Source organism: Lissotriton vulgaris, chromosome 3_1, assembly GCF_964263255.1.
Source record: "Lissotriton vulgaris chromosome 3_1, aLisVul1.2, whole genome shotgun sequence".
In the NCBI taxonomy this organism is placed as follows: Eukaryota; Metazoa; Chordata; class Amphibia; order Caudata; family Salamandridae; genus Lissotriton; species Lissotriton vulgaris.
The window spans coordinates 83,636,615-83,650,438 of record NC_141689.1 but is presented as its reverse complement, the minus strand read 5'-3'; the positions used below and the strand labels follow the sequence as shown (position 1 = coordinate 83,650,438).

The following is a 13,824-nucleotide window of genomic DNA, read 5'->3' as shown; positions in this document are numbered from 1 at the left end:
GAGCCTAGACCAACGGACCCCCGGTACCGGCCTACGGACGGGGAGCGACCCTTCATCGCTCATTTGGGGGGCTATCGACCTCTAAGGCTTGCGGACACTGGCCTACTCAGCCACTGGAACGATGGGCAAGGGGGACAAGACGCAGTCGAAACTCACGTTTGACCAGCAGAGACAGAAGGTGCCGGAGCCTCCGGCTGCCCAGTCCCCGGGGGCTGCTGCTGACCCGAGTGCCGGACTGTGTGCAGAAATAAAAAGGTATGCTCAACACAATGGAGAAAGGCCTACAGGAGGGTATGTCAGCCATTGGCACCAAGATAGACGCCCTGGCGTATCGGATGGACCGGATGACGGAGAGAGTGGACAAGCATGCGGAGCGGCTGGACATGGCAGAGCGCAGGTTGACGGAGGCGGAGGAGGCGCAGACAGAATGGGATGCTGATCGAAAGCAATTTGGGAGGCTACTCCAGGTGATACAGGAGAAATCGGAAGACTTGGAGGCGCGCTCCAGGCGGTCTAACATCCGCGTCACGGGTGTGGCGGAGTCGACCCAAACGGGTAAAATGGAACTATTCATTGAGAAACTTCTTAAGGCTTTATTGGGAGACGACACCTTTTCCCCCATGTTTATAGTGGAGCCTGTAATTGTCGGTAGGACACTGCACTTACTGCTCGTTGCTGCACTAGTATATGGGGGCGCTGGCAAGGAGCAGCTTATGGACATTGCACGTGAGGACCGATCGGACGGTAGACGATAAAGTACCTTTGTAGGCTACCTCTGCCCTAGTGCTTACAGTGCCTGCGGCTCTTCTTGAGCCTGGTTGGGGGTGTTTTTAATGGGATTGAAGGCGGGTGTGGGGGAGGGGTTCAGGGAACTCGGTCACACCAGGTTGGGGTTGGTTGACTGTGGGAGGTGGGGGGTGATGAGAGTTGTGGGTTCAGAAATGTTCGGGGGGGGGTCCAAACTGTGCTCTGAAATGTTGTATGCAGTGGAGGGCGTCGGCGGCTGCTACGTGCTGTGGGGTGTGGTGCACATAGGAGATTTGACACTGATGTGCTCTTTTAAGGACAATGGCTGACGCATCACACGATGACTTACTGAGTGATACAGAGACCCTCAAGGCCGTCACTTGGAACGTGAGGGGGTTAAATGACTACCGGAAACTCCGCAAGGTCCTGCAGTACCTACTCCGACATCACATAGACCTGGCGCTACTGCAGGAAACGCACTTGCCCGACACTAGTAAGATGCTCACACATAGGGGACTGCAGGGAAACACCACTTACGCTGGCTTCACCACACACACGAGGGGGGTACTCACATGGGTCAATCCGAAATCCAAGTTATCCCTCACACTACTGAAAGCGGACCCGGAAGGAAGGTTTGTGTTGAACAGGTGCGTAGGCAAGGGTCACGACATCCTAGTCATGAACGTCTATGGCCCGAACTATGACTCCCCTGACTTCTATGTGGCTGTAGCGGACCACTGTGCTGAGTGCCCCACAGACAGAATGCTTTGGGGGGGAGACTTCAACTTCACATTTAGCGCAGAACTTGATAGGTCGGCGGGCCCCCCCCGGCGTCCAGCGGCGGCCGCGCTACAGATGCAAGCTGAAATGGTACGACTGGGTCTGGTGGACGTCTGGAGAGATAGGCACAGCGACAAGAGGGGATACACACACTACTCCGCGTATCATAACATCCATACCAGGATAGATTACTGGCTGTCCTCACACACACTGCTCCCCATGATCAGGGGCTGCAGGGTGCTTCCCCGCACCCTGTCAGACCACTCCCCAGTATTGCTAGTACTGTCGACTCCCAAGCAGAAGATACCTCCGTTCATGTGGCGCTTCCCGCCTTATTCACTACTGGATGAGGCATTCAGGGCTGACCTGGGGGAGGACATAGATACCTTCTTCGCTACTAACGTAGGATCGGTGGACAGCTTTGGGACAGTCTGGGAGGCATTAAAAGTATACGTCAGGGGGGTAGTCATGGCGAAACACTCCAGTGTCCACAAAGCGATTAGAAACAGGCTTAAGAGTCTTGAGGGGCAAATTGCAGACTGCGAACGCCGACAGCTATTGGACTCCACGCCGCTCGGGGATGGGTCCTTGCAAGCCCTTCTGAAAGAGTTCCACGAGGAAGCAGACAGGGAGGTCAGACATCTAGGGAAGTATGCGACAGCGCGCACGTATGGAGAGGGAGAACGACCCGGAGCACTGCTAGCTAGGATAATGAAGGGCACCAGGCGCAGACAGACAGTCCCGGAACTGCTAACTCCAGGGGGGGTGAGGGTAACAACGGAGGACGACGTTCTAGCGGAGTTTCGGAGATTCTACGAGGACCTATACACCACCAAGATCACAGGGGTGGAGGACCAAATTGACAACTATTTAGACTATATCAAAATGCCGTTCCTCGAGAACTGGCAGAGGGAATTCCTGATGTCACCCATACTCCGTGAGGAAATATCAGACGCGCTGGACACCATGAGGTCCGAAAGTGCGCCCAGGATTGATGGACTGACAGTGGCCTTCTATAAGGCATACAAGGACAAGCTATTGCCTTACCTCTCCACCCTCTTCGACGAGATATGCGAGTACGGCGTTATGCCGCCCTCGATGAGAGAGGCACTCATCGTCACGATATTGAAGCCAGGCAAGCCTCCTGATCTTCCAGGTTCATACCGCCCTCTGTCCCTCCTAAACGTGGACGCTAAGCTTTATGCGAAGGTCCTGGCGACCAGACTGGCACTGGTGGCCCCGGAGCTAGTTGCCCCGGAGCAGGCAGGGTTTATCCCAGCTAGAAACCTCACTTATAACATCCGTACTGTCCTGGGGGCCATGCAGCACACTAGGCATGATACCAAAGCCATGGCGGTCTTCCTCGACATGGAGAAGGCCTTTGACTCCGTGGAGTGGCCCTTCATGCGTAAAGTCCTAAAGAAGCTGGGGCTGGGGGAGCTCTTCCTCCAACTCCTGGGCGCGCTTTACCATATGCCCACGGCGAGGATCAGACTCGGGGACTCGGTCTCGAAGCCGATCACCATCACCAGAGGCACGAGGCAGGGCTGCCCCCTCTCCCCGCTACTATACGCATTGGTGGCGGAACCACTGGCGTGTGCAATTCGGGAATGCCACTCTTACGAAGCCATCAACTACCCTACCTACAAGATTGGCATATCCACGTATGCGGACGACACCCTGTTGTACGTCAGAGACCCCGCTAATAACCTGTCTTCTGTCTTGAGGGAAGTGGTTAGGTTTGGCGCACTCTCGGGGCTAAAAGTCAACTGGTCAAAATCTGTAGCCTTCCCGCTGACCCCAATCACCGAACCTTTCGAGATGGACTACCCGCTACAATGGTCCACAGAACCGGTAAGGTATCTGGGCATCATGCTCCACACGGATCCTGACATTATGATGAGGGAGAACTACGGGGTTGCCTACAGTAAACTCGTAGACGACGTGGAGCTTTGGATTAAGCTTCCGCTGTCGCTGATGGGTAGAATTGCTATGATGAAAATGGTTGTTCTCCCGAGGTTTCTGTTTCTCTTCAATAATCTCCCGATGGTCCTCTCGAAAGCTTTCTTTGCGACCATGAACAAATTACTGATAAGACTGGCGTGGGCTGGAAAGCAACCTAGAGTGCAATGGAAGGTGCTACAATTACCTTACGAGCAAGGGGGACTAGCTGCTCCAGACCTGGAGCGCTATTACAGGATTGCGCAGGCCTCCCATCTCCACACCTGGATTCATGGCGACCAGGACATTCCGCATGTGATCCTGGAGCGGCTGTTCGCGGACCCCACCCCACTTCCAGCGACCATCTGCGGTCCCATGGACCGCAGGGTGGGCGTGCTGGACTCTCTGCAGTCCACTAACCACGCCTGGCATTCTATATTGCAGCGTCAAGACAAGGTGCTGCTGTATGCACCCAACATGCCGATACAGTGGGCGCTCTGGCTCCCAACACTGACGGAACCTGGTGTATGCAAGGCCCTCAACGAACTAGGAGTGCGCACCACGGGGGATCTCTTTGTGCAGGGCAGGGTGAAGACGTGGGAGCAACTCGCGCACGGGGGGGAGCGTACCTCCTTGCTTCAACGCTTCCAGTATCATAGGGTGAGAAGTGCGCTGCTGGATCAGTTGGGCCCCGACTTGGAAGAACCTCCTGAGGTCCCGGAGCTAGTATACGTCATAGACACTGAGAACCCGAAGAAGCTGATTTCTAGGCTTTATAGGATAGGCCATGAGCACACGGCACTGCACTACACTAGGGTGCGCTTAGCCTGGCAGACTGATCTAGGGACCCAAATTGACGACGGCATGTGGGAGTACTGCTGTGCGGCCTCCAGGCGCATTTCCCTGAACGGGCGGCACCGCTTGATCCACTTTAAATGCTTGCAGCGGGTGTACCACACGCTGGAGCGATTGCACAGGTACGGCCTGCGGGACACGCCACGCTGCGAGAGGTGTCATGCCCTAGTGGCGGACTTCCTGCATTTAGCCTGGTGGTGCCCGGGTGTTCAGAAGTTCTGGGCCTGCGTATTTGCAGAAATTAGCAAAATAGTGGAGCTGGACCTAGTACTTGACCCGGCCCTCGCTCTGATGGGATACACAAGGGAGATACCAGTCTCAGTGAGAAAGCTGGTGAGCATGGGCATGCTCCTTGCAAAACGGGTAGTGGCACTATGCTGGATGAGGGGGCCCCCTACCGACACTGAAGAGGTGGACTGGCGATATGCAGTACTGCAACACTCAGGCGGACACATACAGCGAGCTCCTCCCGCCCCGAAGTCGACCCAAGAACTTCTGGGGACTATACCAGACTTACCTAACCTCCAGACTGGACGAGGAGGGATCTGTGGAGGGGAGGGGGAAGATCAAGAGAGTGACTCTCACATGGAGCCTGGATGACTCGGTCATGGCTCTTCCCTACACTATAGTATGTCACTGGGCGGGAGATGACATCCCACCCGTAGCTGTGTGAGACAATAGGAGACACCCTCTAGATTGCTGGGAGGTAGCATGCGGCACGAGCCAAAACACGTCACAGAGACGCACACTAACAAACACTTGGAGCACAAACAGGGGACCAGTTGTGGGATGGGGGGGGTTCATGGGTTGGGGTATTGGTTGGGAGAAAATGATAAAAATGTACAGTTTTGTTCATATATATATATACAGTGCACACCGCAACACAGATAGGACTGGCAGGCGGGGGTAGTCCTGCCAGGCCCGCACTGCTGCTGAGACCTGAGCTTGATCTGTATATCCTTCTGTTTGCTATCTGTATGCGCCATGGTTATGGCGAGGCAGCCCACTGCCGGCCCGAGATGGGTTGTAGGCAAATGGCTCTTAGCACTTTGTAATGTGCCTTTATTTTTGCATAATAAACACAATAAAAAATTTTTTTTTTAAAAAAAGCCTATACAGCGAGGGTTCATGCGGAGGGTGACAAGGCAGGGACTTTATTGGCCTGGCTGGCCAACCCTGCCAAAAGAGGCTCCCCATACTGGCGCTAAGCACAGAAGATGGTAAAATAGTCAATACCCAGAGCGAGATTCTGCAATGCTTTCTGCGCTATTATGAAGAATTGTATAAAAGCACAATAATAGCAGGGGACCCTTCCATCAACGCCTTTTTAGAGGACCTACACCTGCCCGAAGTAGATAAAGAGCAGGCGGAAGAATTGGGAAATTCGGAGAGCCATCAAACACATGGCCCGCTATCAAACCCTGTGCATAGATGGCTTACCAATAGAATTTTCTGAGAAATATGTAGACCTCCTTGCACCTAGACTTCAAGAGCTCTATAGGGAAGCAAAGGAATTAGGACAGTTGCCCCAATCTATGAGAGAAGCGCTGGTGATCCCACTGCAAACCAGGTCGAGACGGCACAGAGACAGCCTCCTGTCGACCGCTGTCAATGTTGACCACTGACTACAAAATATTAAGTAGTGTGTTGGCGACCAGACTCTTACATTTTATGACCACATTGATCCATGAGGACCAAGCTGGTTTCATATCGACGAGAAATACCTCCGCAAACATTAGGAGGCTAGTGCGACTATTGGAGGATGACCATCCTGCGGCGCAACAACCAATGATATTATCAGTGGACATAGATAAGGCGTTCAACACAGTTTTGGGACGCTTTGGCCTGGGACCGGACTTCATACAATGGACGAAAGTGCTATACACGTCAGCTGTGGCCAGGGTAAGAGTGGGGACACGCTGATATCTGAGCAGTACCCAGTTGAGCGGGGCACGAGGCAGGGATGCTCGCTCTCCCCATTGCTATTTACGTTAGCAGTCGAACCACTTGCGGTAAAGATACGGGAAGGGACCTGCTACGGGGGCTTGAGGGGAAGAGACGATCAGCAGTATATATAGTTGTACGCCGACGATATGCTTCTATACCTGGAGGATGCTGACGAGGCACCGATGGGGGCTGGGACTTTACTCACGGGTTTTGGAAACATCTCGGGCCTAAAGGTGAACTGGTCGAAAACATGCCTGTTCCCGGTACGGCGAGGAGCAACCCAGCCCACCACGAATTGGGAATTGCGATGGGAACCCTCGTGTCTGAAATACTTGGGGGCCCATATCTATCACAGAGCTGCGGACATGCTGGAGGGCAATATAGGTAGGGGAGTACAAGCCTTGAAGAGTAGCATGACCTTTTGGGCCACCCTCCGCTATCGGTGACAGGCGGCATAGCCCTATTAAAAATGGTAGCGCTTCCTCGACTCTTGTATTATTTCAGGACGTTACCAATATGGATACCGAGCTCCATATTTAAATCACTAAAATCGCTAGTGGTAACTTTCCTTTGGGGTGGAGGGAGGCACAGGGTAGCACAAGCCACGCTAATACGGCTTAAAACCGAGGGAGGACTGGCAGTCCCGGACTTTGAACTTTACTATTTAGCAGCCCAGCTACAGGTGCTGACGCAAGAAATTGCAAGAGAATTTAGAGGCCCAGAACAACAGAGAGGCAGGGGTATACCACGCTGTCGTACTGTCGTTTATAGCGTTACAACAAAAACTAGACCTTAAAGATCTATTAACGGAGGAAAAAAACACTTCGGCTGTGCTGGAATCGATCGCAACGCAGGGCAGGAGTCCTACACCCCTATGCACCTGAAATCCCGCTGGGAATAGCCACGGCTTTGCAACATGGCGGCGACTGGTCGCAATTGCAGACCTGGGAAGATGCGGGGCTCCAAGTATTAGGAGACCTATACGAAGATGGAGTATTATTACCCTACCGGACGCTGCAGGATAGATTTGACCTCCCTAGGGGAGGATATTAATTGCATGCAGCCTTGACGAGGGCGGTGCAGACGCACTGGAAAGAAGGGCTTATGGAGCCTAAGACAACGATGGCTTGCCAATACACCATGATGGCAGCCGGGATGTTAAAAGCGGTCACGTGCCTCTATTCCAGAATGCTTCATGAAGGACTAGCACCCCTAGAGACACTAAAGGGAAAATGGGAGATAGACCTAGGGAAAGAAATCTCTGATGCTGCCTGGACGCAAATAGTGCGCAGGGCCTGGAAGAGTACAAGAAATGCTAGATTCCAGCTCGTGCACTTCTACATACTCCACAGAGCGTACTTGACACCAGGTAGGATCCGTAAATATTTTAAGGTAGAGTAGGCTGCATGCCCTAGATGTGCCCAAACAAAAGTAGAATTAGATCATATGCTCTGGTCATGCCCATTGATGGGACCTTACTGGCAGGAAGTGGGGGCCACACTAAATGAAATTACAGAAAGACAGTTGATGTTTGATATGGCCACTAGCGTGCTGCATTGGGTCCCCCACACATCCAAAAACAAGATAACGAGTACATTTGTGGACATGGGCCTCATATTAGCAAAGCGGGAAATTACTAAGCATTGGAAGGCAACAGTAGGACCTAGTAGCAGGAGATGGAGGGGCGAGTTCATAAAGTGGGCAAAGAGTGAAAGTATGCTACGATATCGGCAAGCATGAGGCTAAACAATGATAAAGCATTGGAAGCAGCAACAGCTTAGGAGACACTAGTGCAGGCATTGCGGGATTCCGAGACACACGACGATTAGGTGGAACCCTCCATAACATAGGGTAAACCCCGGGACATGACATGCACATCAAGAAGGAAACAACACAGTGACTCCTGAGCATGCTTCAGAGACAGGATTATTATTTCCCAATGCGTCGATGACAGGAATTGGGGAGGGGGGAGTTGGGAAATTGTTTTTGAAAAAAGGGAGTTGAGGCTGAACATTTGACGTAGATTTAAGATTTCTTTGAATGCAATGATTATGTGACACTGATACATCACCATGACCAAAGCCATGTACAAGGGGGGATTTTCAGTTAATTTCGGGTTGCTAATGACTTACTGATAGAAATATATCTTTAATTGTATTGTACAGAAAATCAATAAACTAAGTCTTAAAAAAAAAATGACACTAACCCGATGTGATTCAAAACAATGATGTCATTTTAAAGAAAGAACTAGCTAATTATCAGGTTTACCTTAAGAGAAATAAACAGAAGATAGAGAGACCAGAATGATTACGAAAGGGGACGCATCTTTACTTTCGCGAGGAAGTATGATGAAGTCATTGGTAAATCTAAATCTGTTCCCCCGAGTGAAGTGAGAGCCCCTAGTATTTCTTCTAGCATCACTTCCATCTTCTCCATAGAAAGTGACACGGGTGAGGGCCCTAGCACATTTATGACAGATTCAAACCCACCTTCTGTTTTTTTACGAGAGGTTCAAGGATATAGTTTGGGCAACAAAAAGAAAACTTTAGGTGGAGAACAAGGAGGGGTGGCAAAAAACACACGGGCAGGAACAAAAGCAAGAATGGGAAACATACAGGACAAGAAGAAGAGATTGTGCACCACAATGGGGACAGCATAAATGATGAAATTGTCAATAATTCTGTAAATGTTGTGAATTTGTCTTCCAGAGTCCTGAGCAAACATGAGATCACAGTTATATGTAAAGGATTACATTTTTGCTTGACTGAAAAACCTGTTTTTAAAAATGTACACGTGGATTTATTCAAATTTGTACGCAAATTGGAATAAAAAAATGTTTTTGCTGAACTTCCTTCTGTACGTCATCATACTACTACAGTGCCATGCGACTCATAATTTACTAGATCAGATATCAATGTTTTGTATTTAATTGCTACTTTGCATGATGAATATGGCTTAGGAGACTTAGCTGAGCATGCGCACAATTTAAATGTAGTACAGGATATAACAGCATATAGCGACTTATGTAAAACCTCTAAATTTATTCCACCAAGAGGCACCAAGTCAGTGATTGATGAGTTCTCATCAAGGGTCACTCAGGACCTGTATCATTTAGAAGATAGTCATGCCATCAATAAGAAATGTTTACATCGAACAATCATTAGTAGAGAAGAAAGAGCTTTTCTCCAATCTATACGAGATGACTCTCGTTTAGTGATCCATGCACCAGTTAGGCCAGACTAATTGTTATGCTAAACTGAACTCCAACCGGACAATGACCATAGAGAAAAATATCAATGCCAGGTTAACGGAATGGCACAAGTCTTGCCTTATTACTGACTTAGAATATAAGTATTTGTAGGCTCAGAATTAAAGACATCCCTGTATATACGTGCTCCCTAAAATAAATAAGAGCGGTCCCTTTCCTCCGGGAAGACCCATCATATCTAGCAATGGTGACCCCACTGAACATTTAGCGGAGTACGTGGACACCTTTCTTCAGCCTTTTGTTCAGGGCCTTCCCGCCTACTTGAAAGACAGCAGGGAACTCCTGTGTAAGCTGGAAGACTTCAGATGGGAGGAAGGGGTTTTCACATTCGTGACCATGAATGTGGAAAGATTGTACACTTGTATTGAGAAGGGGCTTGGACTCAGGGCTTTGACTCACTTCCTATTTAAACACATACCCGCATGCTACTAGAGAGGTAAGAAATGATTCTGAAACAAAATGCATTTATGCATGGACCAACTTGGTACTTGCAGAGGTAGGGTACTGCCATGGGCTCCAGGTTCGCTCCCTCTTATGCCAACCTCTTTATGGGGTTGTATGAGATGGAGCATGCCTGGGGTCCTTGGGCCAGCGACTGGATTGTTAACATCTTCTTTTACGTCAAGTATATGAACTATGTCTTTCTAATTTGGAAGGGCAGTAACAAAGAACTTAATTGGTACTTTTCATATCTTAATGTCAATAATTTTAACTTAAGACTTACAATTAACAGTTCCAATCAAGAGATTGACTCCCTGGACCTTAGATTGTATGCAATCTGTGATGTTATCCACAGTGACATCTTTAGGAAGTCCACTTCCTGTAATAGTGTGCTACATGCCACAAGCTAAATAGCCAGACAGATTTACTTTTGAATTTTCGATACCACCCAGCCTATCAGTCTGGGGGATCACCTATTTTATTTTAGTATTTTTGTATATTTTTAGAAAAACATTTTATCACTTGATTTACATATATCAGACAGACCGTCATCAAACAGTGAAAAATACATACAGACAAATAAAATGTGCATAAATGTACAAATGTTCAAGAATCCTTACAATCAATACTATCACTTTTTTAGAAACATCACCAAAAACAATTTAATCAAATACCTAACAATTAATTCACGCTAGGACCCAGTCCTTTGTATTAGGTACAAGAAGACAAGCGGACAAACAAATTATGAACACTGCCTGCCCGTCTTACTAAACCGGGGATCAGAAAGTGAATTATAGGATTGCAAGACTAGGGATAACAAAATGTATTAAGTTTGAACGACCCTAGTGACACTCTTCTTCTTTTTCCCAGGCTTGGGGTCAACGCGTTTCTAACCACAATATTAGTATGGGTTCTCCTCAGGACACGGACTGGATGGAGCCGAAACTGTAAATAATAATAATGATGGAAGTTGGTGTATGAATTGTGTGGAAATATTAAAAAGGTTTAAAACTCAGACTCGAGACTCAGTACATGATATCAAAAAGTACCTGAACATGGCACTTGAACGTCACTCATGTGTTGTTGCAGTTAGATGGCCTCGCGAGTACCGGAATTCTGTAGCCAGACAACAGTAAAGATAAATACCTTTGCTTGTAACAAGTGCTGCAGCGTTATATTAGACTAGTTATACATGGAAAAAGAGCGTACCTTCACATCAGAATGCGTCCTGAACGCAATCGGTGGAGGAATTTCCATGGAAACTGTAATTCAAGATAACGACCTCGTGGTTCGTTGCCAGATTTCGTGAGCAAGCTTATCTGAAAGGTAGCAGAGAGTGTTTTTAAGTCTACCGCCTCGTTGTTGCTGCATAAAGGAACATACATTGGCGCTATCACTGACGTGTACACTTACTGTTCGAAAGGAGCGACCTGCTCTGTTAGATCACAGGCGTCGTCTGGCATGAATACCGACCTCGTAGTTTGTTGACAGATTTCTTAATCAAGCTTATCTGAAAAATAGCGGAGAGTGTATTTAAATCTACCAGCTCGTTATTGCTGCATAGATGCACACATATTGGCACTGTCACTAGCGTTTAAACTTACTGTTCGGAAGGAGCGACCTGCTCGGTTTGCTCACGGGCGGCGTCTGGCATGAGCACGCCGCGAGCAAGGGAGACTTAGTGTAGGAAGGTGGATACCCAACTATGGTTACCCCCAACTTTTTGCCTGGTGTTTTGCTGGTTTTTCGACTTAGTTGACCTGGGACCCTGCTATTCAGGGCCCCAGGCCTACTGCTCTCTCTGTAAAATGGATTCCATGTACCTTAGGTGCTTTTACCAATTGGTACTGGGCCACCTTATCAGTCCCTGTACACAGGGCATAGGTGTACCCAGGGCCTACCAGGGGCTGCAGCATGTATTGTGCCACCCCTGGCTGGCCATCTAAATCTGACACAACTGGCTGCACGACAGCTGGGGCAAGGTGGTGTAATAACCCTTTGCTTTAGATATAGTATACCTATATCTAACCCTAAAATGGACACAAAGATTCCTATCAGTCACTCCTATGGCAGGCCTTGACAATCCTGAAGACAGAGTGCTTGGAATCGTGTGAGATGGTGCTCTGGCAAGAGCTGAGCCCGTTTGCAGCTTGCGGAACAAAGTCCTAATAGCTGTTCCATGATAACGCATACCATATACTCTTAAGTGCATTATAATCCTCGCGGTTATATGCCAACTCTGGTATCGCTTTATCAAAACATGTCGAGTAAGGTGTCATACGAATTGGAATACTAACCCCTCGCCAATTCTGGCGACGGGGTTAGCATTCCACCCTTCTAGAGGGACACGACATGTGTGTAACTGTGAACCCCGGTTAAAGTTAACTCGAGCCTCAGCATCACAAAATGGATGCTGCCACCACAGACACAAGTCTGACCTCCTGCTGCTGGGAGTCCTTCCAGCAAGGAGAACTTGAACAAAGGGTTTCCTGTCAGGGGCGGTGCTAGCACCATCCCAGACAGGGTTTTGTGTATCCTGGGTAGGCAGGGCTTTAGAGGAAGGTGACTGCAAGTGGCACCCCAGTGCTCACTATGCATAGGCCAGCTAGAACCAGTTCCAGGGGCACACCAGCTCCTGAGCTGGGGAAAGTCCGGCATGGGAGAGGGGTGTAACCACCCCCCTTCCTGGTCCCACCCATGGGCAGGACCTAGTCCCGTACCAGCCCCTTTCTTTAGAATAAAGGTGGGAGCGGGGACCCTTCCAAATTAGATAATTCCGAATCTTGATGACTTTCCACGAAAGAACTCTTGAACCTTTCAGAAAACTCTCCCTTGTGGCTAAGGAGTAGCCACCCTGCACAGCAGGCACCACCCAAACGCATCGCGGTTTGCTGTAAGTCTCTCCTCCGGATCAAGACTGCCCAGCTCGACGAGACCCGGCTTCCCTGGCACCTCTGACCATTACCTGCATCATCAGCCCAGCTGAGATTCGTGGGTGTGACGAGACCGAGGGACCGGCCATCTTCAAGACTGCACGACGCTTGCCCAGCACGACCGCCGAGGGATCCTCGAGTGAGTGCTTTGGGGTTTGAGAAGCCCTAACCCTGAGGAGCTCCAGCACCGAAGTCTAGCCCCCCAGCATCCACCAGATCTGTGTGGGGCCCTTCTGCTCTTTGCTGCTCACCGCGTTGTCCGGCTACTTGCCTGCTGTCTTGTGGCCCTCCTGACGATGAACGACGACATTTCCAACGCCGGTATGGTTGCTCCAGACTGACCCTTACTCCCCTCCAACAGAGGAGCACCCCGGACCCTCCTGGTCCACTCCAGACGCCATTTTGAGTCCACCGCGTGGGCTTGCATTTGCCAAGAGTTGTTGCCCCAATCCTGGGTCCAGCGACGTCGACAGCAGATATCTTCGTGGGACAGCTCGCACCTCCATCCTGGTCGCCGACAACGCCTCCTGGTCCGAGAGACTGCAGAGCCCAGCGTCGCCCACTTACCTGGTCAAGGTGACTTTGTCCGGTGCTATCCTGGTGCCCATCTAATCACTGGCTAGTGATTCAGAACTTGGTCCCCTCTGCTTACAGGTATCCTCCATCACCGATCCAGGCTTGGATCACATCGAACTTCATCACTGGTCGCCTGCCAGCAACTTCTTTAAGGCTCCATAGACTGCCTCGAGGATTCCCGACGTCTTTTCAGCCCTATGCAGCCGCAGCCCCTAGGCTAGGTAACCTCAGCATTTCGGTGCTCCAGCATAGCTTAACTATCCAAGAGTCCAGATCCTTTTTGGTTTCAGCTCTATCTAGTCGGATTCGTCCGATAACACTAACTTTACGAAATCT

The 13,824-nt window shown here is 49.7% G+C and overlaps 1 protein-coding gene and 1 long non-coding RNA gene across 2 annotated transcripts in view; both read right to left on the bottom strand.

Moving 5' to 3' along the window:
* The window catches only part of NAGK (N-acetylglucosamine kinase), a 196,607-nt gene that overhangs the window by 127,772 nt on the left and 55,011 nt on the right, over positions 1-13,824 (bottom strand). The gene's annotated exons all lie outside the window — the stretch shown is intronic.
* On the bottom strand, positions 11,029-11,469 carry LOC147725995 (uncharacterized). Its single transcript, XR_015309407.1, has 3 exons — positions 11,393-11,469; positions 11,189-11,298; positions 11,029-11,095 (listed from the first exon to the last, which is right to left on the bottom strand). It is a non-coding gene; the product is annotated as an uncharacterized LOC147725995 (long non-coding RNA).